The sequence below is a fragment of the Mytilus galloprovincialis genome, chromosome 9 (genome assembly GCF_965363235.1).
Source record: "Mytilus galloprovincialis chromosome 9, xbMytGall1.hap1.1, whole genome shotgun sequence".
Lineage (NCBI taxonomy): Eukaryota > Metazoa > Mollusca > Bivalvia > Mytilida > Mytilidae > Mytilus > Mytilus galloprovincialis.
In genome coordinates this window covers 55,550,472-55,560,026 of record NC_134846.1, presented here as the reverse complement: position 1 = coordinate 55,560,026, position 9,555 = coordinate 55,550,472, and positions in this window count along the sequence as shown.

Genomic DNA, 9,555 nt, shown 5'->3' with positions numbered 1-9,555 from the left:
ATCCAAATGACATTTTTCAAATGCACATATATTTATTTTGATTTTCATACCCCAGCTTTAAAAAATGGGGGTATACTGTTTTATCTCTGCCTAGTCTGTCCATCCATCAATCCGTCAATCCGTTCGTCCGTCAGACCAATCATCTATACATATAGGAAGATGTGGTGTGAGTGCCAATGAGACAACTCCTCCATCCAAATAACAATTTATAAAAGTAAACCATTATAGGTCAATGTATGGCCTTCAACACGGAGCCTTGGCTCACACCGAACAGGCCCCAAAATTACTACTGTTAAACCATTCAAACGGGAAAACCAACGGTTAAGGTTTATGACCCCTTCTGTGGCCATTTTTGTACGAACTTTTCAAACTTCAATTGTATCAAAACTATAGATATAATGTATAATAGAGAATGGCCATTTTGTACATATACCAAGGGGAAACTTGATGTTAAGCATTATTATTTACTATTTCCGCATTGCATTTAATAGAAAAGAGTACTTTGTGGCGAATAAACCAAGATTTTTAAAGAAAATCCACAGCCTTTAATACAGAGAATTTGTTATAAAATTTGAAACATAGATTACTCACTTGCTTTTCGTGCTAGTGCTTATTTTTTACAAAAAAAGTTCTAACCAACCTGTAAATTACAAAAAACCTCGTGCTGAGTCACTAAAATCGAGCGCATCTCAAAAGGTGTACTTGATTTTGTCCATATTTTTATCTGTTTTAACCAATAACTACATTAATAAACTTGTTTTAAGGAAAATCAATGCTAGCACTACATGCAATAATCCTATATCTATCAGTTATCAAATTGCCAAATATGAGAGTACAAGGATAAAGGCTGTGGATTTTCTATAAAATTTCCATATGTTTAGCATTGAATCAATACAAGGGTACAAAATCCTCCTGTTTACTTCTTTTGACACATCAGTAGCCAAGTTGAAAATGTTTGTCACATTTTTTAAAATTTCTCATGAACTAAAGTACAAGGATTTCTGAAATTTGGTTTCAGTGTTTATATAAGTCAGATATACATAACATGTGATGAGTTTTTAGATTTATGCCTCAACAACTTCGAAAATATTTGGTCGGGTGAAGCTCACAGTGTCATTTGTTAATTTTATTTCTTTTTCCTGGTTTCCTTGTGAATTAATTAAACAAATTTTATAGTCAACGCCCGGCGGAAAATCTTCAATAAATTAAGGATCGCTATAAACCAAAGAAGAAGAAGAAGTGTTGATCGTGCAAACTTGTTTAATATGGAGTGTTTTTGTGCTTTATACAAAATGGGCTTTGCTCGACGCTTTTATACCCAGATTAAAATTACAAAAGATCAATAATTACGGCTTTATTAATATAAGTCTGCCTTGTGTCTTGACTTGCATCTAGAAATTGACAATTGACCCACCTGATTGTGGGTCTATTGAACAAAAAACTTTGAGACAAAAGAGATGATTTCAGCTTCCCAATTGTGAACTTTCCATTTCTATGTACCAACATTCCAGCAATGCCTGCAAACGGAGTATATGTTTATCTCCCAGTTGATATGGTATTACAGGGCTTGCAATTTCTATCATGATTTACTTGTTCGATGATTGCTACTCACAATAGCCAAGAGTTCCGAGTGGTGAAGTTGACATTTTCGTTTACTTTACGGACGCCATCAAGAGTTGGTTGACCGTTCAGAAATATCTGTTTCACAGATGATGACAGATATGTCCCAAGTGTCGTAACAACCATCCCGTCCCCTTTTCTCTGAATGTTGAATCCATCAACAGTTCCGTACATTAGCAACACGACGGGAGCCACATGTCTAGCAAAATATGCCTGCCCTTCTTGAGCACCTAAGATAACTCTAGTAATTTTTGGTAAGGGTTCATGTTGCTAAGTCTTTGGTATTCCATGTTGTGTTTTGTGTACTGTAGTCCGTCTGTATCTGTTTGTCTTTTCTTCTTTTTTTATCAATGGCGTTGTCAATTTATTTTCGACCTATGAGTGTGAAAGTCCCTTTGTTACCTTTTTCTCACTTTTGTCAGAGGTACATGACTAAAAGGACATGGTCATGGACTTCGGATGTTATCTGTACCACTTCTTCAACAGGGTTAGAAGTGGAAAGACCAGTAACAATGTGTCTAACTTTCTTTTTTTTTAATTAAATTAAAAAAAAATCCATTTTAATATAGAATTCATATTATAAAAATATGCTCTTGGGAACCCCACCTTTGCTCCCTATATTTTAACCACTAGGCTTTCCATTCTTATCGGAATTACACAATCCTTGCTTTCTTACCGATCTATCCATATACAGCAACTTTCTTCGTTTAAATAGAAAATCGACAGTTCATAATTAAAATTAGATTTAGCAGGGACATGATGTCTCTGGATTAAGTAAGAACGAGTCATGAACCTCGTCTGGATAGTTGTCGTATTTCATATCATTCATTTTATTGTTCTTGCTTTTTTGATATGATCGGGTGTTAATGGTAGATATCATATATTGGGCATTGTATTCAAACTTTATACACTCGGACGATTTGGAGCTTGACATAGCCCTGGTATGACCTATGACCTCTGGTGCATTATTTTCTATTTCTGTTATTTTCTTTTTCTTATCTGGCTTTTTCTTTTTTGCGACTTCTTGTCTTTTATTTTACTATCTATAATTGTGCTAAAAAAGGAAATATCAACACAAAAACGTTAAAATTTGAAAACAAATAGAAGTCAGACAGTATAGTGCCACAGGCACTTGTTTCTATCCTTGGGAAGGTCGACTATATATCCATATAAGTCTTGTATGGATAGTCGACCTTCCCATGTGGTTTCAGTAGTAATTTGTAAACAACTTTTCATTTTTTTTCATGCAAATTGAAAAATGCATGAACTATTTTCAAGAGAATATATTGTATAAACCTGAGATTACTGCATGGGCCAGGAATATAGGAATATGAAGCCAATTAAGGTGCATGTCGTGTGGTCTAGCGCGCCGGTTACAGTGCAGGCGATTTGATGTCACGATATCACAGTAGCATGGTTTCGAATCCCGACGAGGGAAGAACAAAAAAAATTGCGAAAGCAAATTTACAGATCTAACATTGTTGGGTTGATGTTTATACGAGTTGTATATACAGAATGTACACAGTTATGTATCAACATCACTGCTAGTGATCCGATGGATAAATCTGTTGTAGAGTTGTCTCTGGTCAACGAGTCAGACGTACTTAGATACATGTCTCTGGAAATACAGGAGTAAAATCGAGAGCCCGGGCTCAGTCAAAATATATATAATTCGTCTACTCTAAACATCAGCCCAACAATGTTAATTTGATCTGTTAATTTGCTTTCTCAATTTTTTCATTCTCCCGTAGCCGGCATACTAAGATATCGTGGTACTAAATCGCCCTGCACTGTGTCCGTGCTAGACCACTTGACCACCTGGGGCTCTACATATCGTATACATATATTATACTGTTCCTAGAGATGACTGACCACTACTTAATCAGTGGCGGATCCAAGGTTGGGGGGGGGGGGGGTTCCGGGGGTTGGAACCCCTTTTTTTTGGCCGATCAATGCATTTGAATGGGAGCATATAGTTGGAACCCCCCCTTTACTCTGGGTTGGGACACCCCCCCCCCCCTTTTAAAATGGCTGGATCCGCCACTGTTAATAACTCACTGTGTTATAACATAGATGTAACAGCCATAGTATCTATGGTTATAGTAATCTAGTATACACAGAGATGAGGAACAGAGATATATTGTAACAGTGCGGTCCTGAGTGTCTTTATTTTTTTCGAATTAGATAAAAATCCATTTTATTTGCGTTTACGCAAAGTAAAACGCTTGTATTATTATATTTTATCATCGGATTATCCTTTAAGTTATTATATAATTTGCAAATGAAATATTAGAGACATATTATGTGTATGATTATCTTTATCCAATATAGATGTCTCTGGAAATACAAGACTGAGTAAAATCGAGAGCCCCGGGCTTAGTCAAAATTACCTCTCCTCCGCTTACAGAAACCATATTGATAAAAGTTTTACTGATTATCTCCCCCTGAATATGGTTTGACATAAAATCTATGAATTTGATAAAAGTACTTAATAAAAGCGTTTTAAATTTCTATGCAGATGTTAGAAAATGCAATTGTGTAGATAAAATTATAAAAAAAACAATTGAATAGAATAATAATAGAAATTTGATTGCAAAGTTAATTTCAAATACACACTTTTTATTTGTTGCCATGTGTATTCTAGTTAGTTCATCAAAAACACATATTTCACTATCAATCAATCAAAGTTTTTGTGGTATCAGCATTTCAACGGAAATGTACTTTCAAAAGTAAGTCATTCTAACACACGTCAATTCAGATGTCTACATCATACCAACCGTACAGGCCTCGTCAATTATCAATTGTGCATCTGTCTAACGGCGAATCTATGATAAAAATTTAATGAATAAATTATTTGGCACGTCCAGTAAAAATGACATTTTGCCTGATCTTACCTTGATAAAGCATTATTGTCTTTTTGGTAGTATATCTGTTTTATATCTTCTGACCGTGTCCACGGCTATATCGTTTGGTATGTCGAGAAAGATGACCGTGAAAGAATATATAATGCTGGTCAAACATTGGGACCGGCCTGATCGTGAAAGACCTGGCATCGGATCTTGAATCATGTAACATGTCATTAATTGTAATTGACACTATTTAAAAATCTTTAAAAATCTACGCGGAACAAATCCGAAAAAAAATATGTCTGTCAAAATGTTTCTACTTTCTTCATGATCCTTCATAATACTGTGCAATTTTAAAAATAAAGGAAATATCCAGCACTCAAGTTATGAGAAAACACAAAAGCTGCAACACAAGCTATGTGATTCATTCATATATTAAGAAATGGACAGTATTTGTTTTTTGCCTTGTTACTTTCAAAAGTTCCCGCCACAGTTTCAGTCTACGCTTACCGTACTGATTTAAACAACTGGGCATTTTTCTTAATAATTTGTAATAATTCTTATCGACACACCTACTTTTTTATAAGTCTGGTCCTGGAGTTTCTCATAGTAAATTGCAAAAAGACCGATAGCAGTATTGCAGAAGCATCGTCATTTGCAAAGGAAAACACAATTCCTGTTCCTTTGTTGTTTTTTGTGTTTTATGCTGTGCACGACCAGTGGCGTAGCTTGCCTTCTGTTTATACCGAGGCCGGGGGTCAGTGGGTCGCAGCCCCCTCAAGCTATAGAGGTTTTTACAATTTGAACAAGAAAAAAATCGTTAAATATAGATGCTGTTCAATGTTATTTCATCATAATAATGTTAGTTATATGCCCTACTATCTATACTCAAAGCTATAAAAATAACAATATATGTGAAGGTATCACATTACACAACCAATGAAAAGTCAGTTTCCTGATCACTTGCTAGCAGCTACAGAAAGCAGGAACATATATATATATTGAAATACTGTTCCCAGCAGAAAGCCAGCTCAAATGCCTAATGGCTCCCAATATATTTCCAAGCCGTAGTACACTCTAATATATATACATGGAAAAAGTATTGCAACACCAAATTGAAATTGAAATTAAAAAAACACTCTTTATTTTTTTGTGATATAAGTTGTTAAAATAGAACTAGTTAAACATTATTTAAATATCACCTGAGTTATGTAGTCCTGTAATATTGTGTTGTCATTTTAATGTTATATTTCACATGGTCATAAAAGAGGGAGGTTTGGCATGCCACAAAACCAGGTTCAACCCACCATTTTTTCCTTTAAAAATGTCCTGTACCAAGTCAGGAATATGGCCATTGTTATATTATAGTTCGTTTCTGTGTGTGTTACATTTTAACGTTGTGTTTCCGTGGTGTCGTTTGTTTTCTTTTATTTTTGACTGTGAATTCCCATTACTATAAGACGTGTCACGGTACTTATTTATCCCAAATTGTTATTCTCATAGGATTTTGTCTAATGCTAAGTCCGTTTCTGTGTGTGTTACATTTTAATATTGTGTCGTTGTTCTCCTCTTATATTTAATGCGTTTCCCTCAGTTTTAGTTTGTTTTCCCAATTTTGTTTTTTGTCCATGAATTTATGAGTTTTGAACAGCGGTATACTACTGTTGCCTTTATTTAATCAATAAATATCGACTCGACAAGTTCTTATCTGCACATGCAGCTACTGTACCCGTAAACAGCAAAACAGATGTTTTTATTCTCATTGTTTTAAACACTTTAAATAACCAAGTTTATAAACTTATGTGATTGACACCTTGTAATGGGTCCTCCACAACTCTTAACTGCAGCAAGATGGCTAATTGTCAGCATGAGAGAAGCAGGAATGTCGCTGTGACAATCGCACGTATATTGTTTGTCATCACCAACCCACTATAAGTCGTTTTGAGAATAAAAATCAAGCAATAAACGATGTTAATGACCTTCCGAGATCAAGAAGACCCCCTATACCATCTGCTATGGAAAATCAAGCATAATGAAGGTTGGTCAGAAGGAAACCCATTGCATACAATACAATACTAAAAGGAGAGTGGTGGGCATACAGGAGCCTTTTAACAAGAACTGTTCGAGATCGACTCATCGCTACTGGTTATTGTGCGATAAGACCATTTCGAGGACCTTTGATTACGAACAGACACATAGTTGTCCGTATCCAATGTAGTGCAGAGCTCACCAAAGTTGGATATTAGCATCGTAGAGGAAGATCTAATGTTCCAATGAAATAAACGATGTCCTTCATCAGAAATGGTTGCTGCTACCTTAGCAACAGATTAGTCGATGTATGGCAGGAATGAGAAGACGTCTAGAGGCGGTTATCCGTTTGAACGGAGGCTGCGCACAAAGTACTAATTCTTTGGCGTATAACGATCAACCATGATGTGAACAACCATCTTAAGAATAATTTTGAAATGTCTGACATTTTAAAGTTCGACTACAGTAAAATTTGTAAAATACATTTTTTTGTACAAAAAACACATCATTTTGCTACTAAAATTGTGGTTAGATAAATCTTTTTTTTTCAAACATTTTTTGTTCGTTTAAATGGCAATGTTATCATAAACTATGTTTCAATATTATTTTACAAATATTTTATCATATTCCATCCAAAATAAGAGGCTGATTTTTCAAGTTTTAAAAAATCAAGGTGTTGCGATACTTTTTTCCATGTGTATAGTTGGCTGTACCTCACATGTCATATCACAAGAAATCATGACCTTGCTCGGTGGATAGAAGAAACCTGTACAAAATGTTCAATACAGAAAAAAAACCAAAAAAAACCCCGCAAATATTAAGGTTTATTTGTAATAAGTTTTGTGATGATCATTTATTTGGTCGTAGGTCACGAATCAACGAATTATAGATAATCACCACAAAATGACAGCTGGATTGAACAAACGAATTTCAGGATACACTAGGAGAAAAACATCTGCTACATGTAAAGTGTAGCACGGCACTTGTTTTAGTGGTGTATTCCTTCGAAGGTCTTGAAATTACATATTGTATGATTTTTTACTTTTTTTTCATTCACGATGAACATGACAACCGGCGAATAACTAACATTTACTTAAGAATTGAATGCTTCTTTTTGTAACTTTATTGGGGTGTAAAAGTGTTGACCGAAGTACATTTTGTATGAAGCGCGGAATGGGATTATCAAATATTTATTTTTTAATCATTGTCGCCCATAATTTGATTGTCCTTTATTTTATAATTTAGCACCATTTTAAATCCATATTCTTTTAAATTTAAAGTTAATTTCAGGGCCGATTTTTCTGTTTTCTTAAAATCTCACCAAGGCCCTCATATACTAGAAATTATTCTGACACAAAATTAACTAATTGACCTAATTCAATGGTAAAGTGATTTGATCGGGTGACCGTGAGTTGCATCCTCATCTATTCTACTCACTGTTTTCGCTTGCAATGGGGTAGGACAAAATAAATCTGTTGTCGTCGATTTCCTTTTACTCTGACAAACTTGAACTACAGAAAACTACCGTAAAGGGTATTTCCAAGTAGAGGAGGGAAAATTTATTCAAATGTTCCCATAACAAAAGGGTATGAATCAATAACCGCGCCAACAAGACATAACAAGTTGCTACATTATTGTTAAGTAGCCAGTTTGCTGCAATAATCATTTAAAAGAAAATACAGTGAAGAAAAATATTTCTTTTTTTTGCCTCGGTTGCCTCAACGTAAGCTACGCCCTGAATTGACTAAATTTTGTAGGGGATTGATACGCAATTATTTCCTTTGTTTATTTTCATTCTGTGAAATGCAAACTTTATCAAAATGAAAAGTGTTTTGATGTTATGTAAACTTCATCGTTAGAGTTTTCACCAGCCTGCAATTTGTACTTGTTCTTAGTAATAAAACATATACTGTCGGATCCAGGGGTGGGTGTTACGGGATAGGAAACCACTACTTTTTTGACGATCAATGCTTTAGATTGGGGCACATGGTTGTTTTGATTCATATGGGGGCTAGAATGAAATTTGAAAAAAGGCAAGACAGGAGTTTTGAACGGTTAAAAAAGAATAAGGCAGGATGAGACACTTTTAAAAAGGCATGATGACAATTTATGTAAAAGAGTCAGGGTAAACTAATTAAACAGTAAGGCCCGAGTAGAGTGAAAAATAAAAGGCAGGACAGAGATTACAACTTTAAAAAATGCCTTTTTTTCATTTTTCATCCCGTAGCCCCCTAATTAAATGGTAGATCCCTTGGTGTTGATGTAAATGTCTTTGCATGTCGATGTACCCCGGTGCATTGTTAAAAACGAACCTGATAATTATATACATGTATATCGGAATGCTTGAGCTCTGACACTTGAAGAGTTTTTATTTAAAGCAAGATCCCTTATACCTTTTGAAAAAAAGTCAAACGAACAATTCCTTTCAGCGTACATAATCCCCAAAATTTTCTTTTATGCAAATATTTTACTGACCGAAGTACATTTTGTATGAAGCGCGGAATGGGATTATCAAATATTTATTTTTTAATCATTGTCGCCCATAATTTGATTGTCCTTTATTTTATAATTTAGCACCATTTTAAATCCATATTCTTTTAAATTTAAAGTTAATTTCAGGGCCGATTTTTCTGTTTTCTTAAAATCTCACCAAGGCCCTCATATACTAGAAATTATTCTGACACAAAATTAACTAATTGACCTAATTCAATGGTAAAGTGATTTGATCGGGTGACCGTGAGTTGCATCCTCATCTATTCTACTCACTGTTTTCGCTTGCAATGGGGTAGGACAAAATAAATCTGTTGTCGTCGATTTCCTTTTACTCTGACAAACTTGAACTACAGAAAACTACCGTAAAGGGTATTTCCAAGCATTGTTAAAAACGAACCTGATAATTATATACATGTATATCGGAATGCTTGAGCTCTGACACTTGAAGAGTTTTTATTTAAAGCAAGATCCCTTATACCTTTTGAAAAAAAGTCAAACGAACAATTCCTTTCAGCGTACATAATCCCCAAAATTTTCTTTTATGCAAATATTTTACTGAATGGCTCGG